The sequence below is a fragment of the Ahaetulla prasina genome, chromosome 1, assembly GCF_028640845.1.
Source record: "Ahaetulla prasina isolate Xishuangbanna chromosome 1, ASM2864084v1, whole genome shotgun sequence".
Taxonomy (NCBI): domain Eukaryota; kingdom Metazoa; phylum Chordata; class Lepidosauria; order Squamata; family Colubridae; genus Ahaetulla; species Ahaetulla prasina.
The window spans coordinates 358,938,242-358,944,265 of NC_080539.1; positions in this window are offsets into that span (position 1 = coordinate 358,938,242).

Below are 6,024 nucleotides of genomic sequence, written 5' to 3' on the forward strand. Positions count from 1 at the left end.
TTAATGATATTGCAGTCTGATTTTCATGCAAAAAATATTTCTCAAGATCGGATTTGCATACACTTTTACATGTAATTATTATCTTTTAATTTTCTTGCCTACATTATTTGTAGTCTAAACAGAAAACGAAGCAAAATCAAAAGGAAATACTACGGTATATTATTGTAGCAGACTAGAACATTATCTAAAATAAATTCAAAAAGTTTTACTAGTTGTTATGCCTTGCCTGCAGTTGAATTGTATTTAAAGAGTCAGTGATCATTTGTATCAGATAATCAAACATTCAGGAAATGTTCAATGGTACCCCACAGTTAGAACTGAAGCATAGTTTATAGATAGAAAAGGCATTTAGCATGGTATACCAAAATTTAGTCGACAGCTAAAAGTTAAAGAATATAGTACAAGTTTTCCTGCAGATGAACAAAGCATATGCATGCACATAACCAAAAGCTGTGTATTAAATATTAAAAATGCTTTCAGTACAGAACAATGTCAGAATAGGAAGTGGCCACCTTAGGTACAGGTAGTCCTTGACTTACAACAGTTCATTTAGTGACTGTTCAAAGTTACAATTGCACTGAAAAAAATGACTTATGGCCATTTTTCACAGTTACAACCTTTGAAGCATCCCCATGATCATGTGTATCAAAATTTAGATGATTGGCAACTGGTTCATACTTATGACTGTTGCTGTGTCCGTTTACGATTCCCTTTTGCAACCTTCTGACAAACAAGGTCAACAGGGAAGCAGATTCACGGAACAACCAGGTTGCTAATGTATCAACTGCAGTGATTTAACAATTTAACAATTGTGGCAAGCAAGGTCGTAAAATGGGGCAAAACTCACTTAACAAATGCCTCACTTAACAACAGAAATTGTGGAAGTAAGTCGAGGACTACCTGTACAGAGATGGGTTGACATCTGAGATAGTGCAGTGGAGGAGGAAGAAAGCAGAACTCAGAAACTCTCTTAGTAGAGAATGTAAAACCAAGCTAGCCAGGAGATAGACAGACTCTCACACTGTGACCCAGGTGGGAGCTACTCACTCAGACATTGTAGCCCTGTTTTGTTCAGCAGGATTTTGCCACAGAGAGAACAACAGGTGCCATTAGAGAAGGCGCCTAGTGCTAGTTCATGCCCATGCAGTGCCTGTGTTCGTTCCTTTGCCTCCACAGCCTCCTTCTCCCGATCTTTATTCTTACCCTAAGAGAACAGAAAATGCCATAATGTCAAGATTTTCTACAACTAAAAACCGTCAAAAGTCCATTCACACTATAGATCTTTCCAATTCAGTTCTTGGAACACTATTTTGCTTCTTTTAGAATATTTGTATTTTTCCCTTTGATCTCTCTATGGCCAGAGCAGAGAGATTTTTCTATGCTGTTTACTTCATCGTTCTAATGCAAGTTAGGGGATTGAATCTGAGGCATTCTGTAAAGAAAATGTGTGCTCTACCTTTGAGGCATAATTCCTACTTAATTCTTCTTTCTTATGACACCTTCATTATAAACTTCTGATATAAAACCGTATGTTTCCTTGATTCATCCCACTCACCTTCTCCTTCTGCCATGAGCCAGTGACACGGTTGCGCAGATTGCTCAGCCGGCGCTTCACCTTAGTGCCCTTTTCAGTTTTGTCATTCCTTGGACTCTCTTCACACCTGTTGTAGGTAGGTAGGGAAAGATGAAAAGAAGGAAACCAATAAATTTAACTACAGGGAATCTATTTTAGATGACTTAATTTCTATGTCTTCCATTCAAAAAGGTTTCAAAATAGTTAACAGAATATAAATACGCTATATTTTAACCAATAGTAATGATAGGCAGAGAAAACCAATTTAATAAATAAGGAGTGCTAATTAAACCAAGTCTAAAACTAAAACATCTAAAAAAGGCCTTAGAAAACCAGTCTTTATTTGGTGCCAAAACTACAGGTAGTCCTCGACTTACGGCCACAATTGAGCCCCAGCTTTCTGTTGTTAAGTCAGACATTTGTTAAATGAGTTTTGCCCCACTTTACAACTTTTCTTGCCACAGTTGTTAAGTGAATCACTGCAGTTGATAAGTTAGTAACCCAGTTGTTAAGTGGATCTGGCTTCCCCAATGACTTTGCTTGTCAGAAAGTCACAAAAGGTGATCACTGACCTTGGGACCCAGCAACGGCCATAAATATGAACCAGTTGCGAAGCATCAGCACTTTGATCATGTGATCATGGGAATGCTGCAAATGATGTAACTGTGAAAAAGGGTCCTAAGTGTCGCGGTGTGGCTCAGGCTGTTAGAAGCCTGTTATTAAAACACAGCTGCCTGCAATTACTGCAGGTTCTAGTCCCACCAGGTCCAAGGTTGACTCAGCCTTCCATCCTTTATAAGGTAGGTAAAATGAGGACCCAGATTGTTGGGGGGGCAATAAGTTGACTTTGTAAAAAAAAAATATAGAAATAGAATGAGACTATTGCCTTACACACTGTAAGCCGCCCTGAGTCTCCGGAGAAGGGCGGGATATAAATGTAAACAACAACAAAAAAGTCACATTTTTCAGTGCCGTTGTAACTTTGAATGGTCACTAAATGAACTGTTCTAAGTTGAGGACTACCTGTATAAATTAGGCAACCAGCAGAGCTGCAGAACTCTATCCAGAGCCTGACATATCCCACCTTTATTGTGCTTATAAATAAGTTAAGGTGGAGAGCATATGAGACACTGCTTCCTCCTGCCTCACAACAACCCTGTGAGGTGGATCGGGTTGAGAGAGAGTGACTGACCCAAAGTTACCCAGCTGGCTTTCATGGTTAAGGCAGGACTAGAACTCATAGTCTCCTGATTTCTATTTCAGCACTTTAACTACTATACAATCTTCTCAATCCTACACCGAAGAAATGTAAAGATACAGAACTGATCCCATATTTCCATGAGCACTATCATTGTACAAGTAATCCTCGATATACGACAGATTGCTTAACTACCGTTTGAAGTTGCAACAGACCTCCCCAGAGCTACTTACAACCTGTTTTTGAAGTTATGATGGCCGTAACCCCTCCCCCATCATCATGTAATTTCATTTGGGGATTTGGCAACCAGCTCACCTTTGTAACTATTTGCAATGTCCTGTGGACCCTTATTTACGACATTTTTTGTTGGTTTGACATTTTTGTCTGATTTCCAGAAAACAACACCCATTCCGGAAAATGGATTCACTTAACAACTGCATTATTGGCATAATAATCACCACAAAAATTGTCCAAAAAAATTGGGTCTGGTCACGTGATATGCCTTGACATATGACCACAATGGCTTATGATCACAATTCCAGGCTCAATTATGCTTGTAAGTCAAGGATTACCTGTATATTCAACACTATCCCTTATTCCTGTTGTATCACAGCAGAATTGGGGACAAAAATGTAATATTATGCACATAGATGCAGAGGTAACTTACTCATTAGACAGGAATTCAAACCAGGTCAAGTTTTTCTGGGTTTCACTTTTACCTTCAGGTGAGTACAACACCTGTTTAGCACTGGCAAGGAAACACAGTAAACAAAAAGGAGCATTATAATAAAGGCAACCTAAAAAGTTAATATACTGATGCAGCAAACTGCTGGTCTAAATTTTAGTGAGGATATTAACATAGGAACCACCACCATTTTTCTATCCTTATGTCAATTAATGTCATGATACAATGGCATTAATTCTGATTGGTGGTGCCCAGAAAGAGAGCCTTCTCTGCTATTGCATCTCCCTGTGGAACACTCTCCCCCAGAGGTGAGGCAGCCCCCACTCTCCTAGTCTTCCAGAAAGGTGTGAAAACATAGCTCTGTGGGGTTGTTTGGGGCACAGAGAGGAGCACGCAGCCATAGGGTGCTTTAACTCCCCGAAATCCCTCCTCCCACCTTTTAATTAATTTTTATTATTCCTTGCCTCTTTAAAATTTTATATACTGTTTTTATGGCTTTTCATGTTTTAGTGGTATACCGCCCAGTCCCCCTGTGAGGGAGATGGGAGTTCCTAAATATAATTAATTAATTAATACAAACAGCATTTTTAAAAGGAAGAATTGGTAAAATGCCGTACTATACCTGCCTTGAGTCTAAAACTTTTAAATACCAGTCTTCCAGTCTACTACTTGGAAATAAGAAAGATACCTAGCCAAATATGGTGGTGTAAAGTTCCAGAATAATCTGTTTTTGCTGACCTCTCTCTATTAAGATAATTTGAATGTCTTTCTATATTTTTCCAGGAATATTCTATCACCTGTAGTAGCTACTCAGGACCTACCAGGCAATAATTATGTAAAGGGATAATATGCTACTTTGGGATTACAATTTTCAACACTTACCTATGATACTGTGCTAGCTCCTTCAGCACCTCCTGAACCATTAACCTGTTAGAAAATGTAATCAAATCAGATACACTTTTAGGAGTAATTCCCTACCTCTCTGCTAAAGAGCTACATCAAACAGGAATCAATGCTACTAAAATGTTCCTATTTCCCAAATGCTATCTTCCTCCTAGAGCTCCAAAATTCGAACAAACAACTAAGAATATTTTTCATCTATTTTTTTAATTTCTACCATTGCTTTTCCCTCAAAGGGTCCAGAAGACATGTAAAAATACCTAGAATTCAACTCAAGTAGAAAACGTTTCTTAAATCAATTAAACACAATATCCCCAGACAGGATAAAATGCCAGGACAATGAACAGGGTTTCTTTAGATTACAGATAGAAGAGGTAGGTTTTCAAGGGGAAGAAGGATGTTTTTTTTCATTCAGGCACTTACACTTCTTCTGGGGCTACATGGTCCTTTTGAATCATATCCAACACAGGTGGTGCAATCACTAAAAAGCAATTTTGAAAAGATTGGGATATGAAAGAACAGAATCATTCTTCAGTTCTCTAGCTTCCCACATAGTTTGTACCAGGAATTCTTAAATATTATTTTTTGAATAAACCAGGGGTGTCAAACTTGATTTCATTGAGGGCCGCATCAGGGTTGTGTTTGACCTGGGGGGGGGGGGGTGAGGGTGGCCAGCTCGACATCACTCATGTCCGGGGCGCCTGTGGTGGCCAGAATGCTCTGCCAGAAAAAACGGGCTCCCGAATTCCGTTTTTGGCTGTGATGGCCTCCTGCAACTCTCTGCCAGTGAAAACAGAGCTCGGGAGGGCCACATGCTGCCTTCCCTAGCTCTGTTTTCACTGGCAGAGGGTTGCAAGAGGCCATCGCAGCCAAAAATGGAGCTCGGGAGCCCATTTTCACCTGCAGAGGCACCGCAGGCCGGTCCTTCGCTGTTTGCAGGGTGGCCCTGTGGACCAGATCTAAGTACGCCAGGGGGCGGATCCAACCCCTGGGCCTTGACTTTGACACCCCTGCACTAAGCTAAAGCCAAACCCCCTTAGAGCTGCATATGAACTTAACCATTCTCCAAAAGAAGCTGAAAGCAAACCAAGTGGCACATTTGCCCCATTGTCAAAGACAAAAGCAGACAAAAACATTTCCTCTCTTGGTTGCAGCCCCCTCAAATCCAGTGTAAATTTTTTTTTGAATAGGTTAGAAAAGAAATACAAGTGACTGCTACCTTACCTATTTGTAGGAACATTTATATTCTATGTTCATTCTTTAAGATATATTTTTTCTAATATTTTTGTGCAGTGGTAACAATGAGATATGCAGTTTGGCAGATTGAATCTCACCAGGCTCAAGGTTGACTCAGCCTTCCATCCTTCTGAGGTTGGTAAAATGAGAACAACCCAGATTGCTGGGGGCAATATGCTGACTCTGTAAACAGCTTAGAGAGGGCTGTAAAGCACTATGAAGCGGTATATAAGTCTAAGTGCTATTGCTAACGTTATTACTTACCAGTAGACAGACATAAAAGTATACTTAATATCTCACGAACATATTGACTGTTCTTTTTTTAAATAAAAGAATTTAAAACTTGTCTAACTTTATAGCTGAACAATTTACATCTTGTACAAAGCATAGAAAGCGTTCAATTTTAAATTTGCTTCTTCCCTCCAATTATTT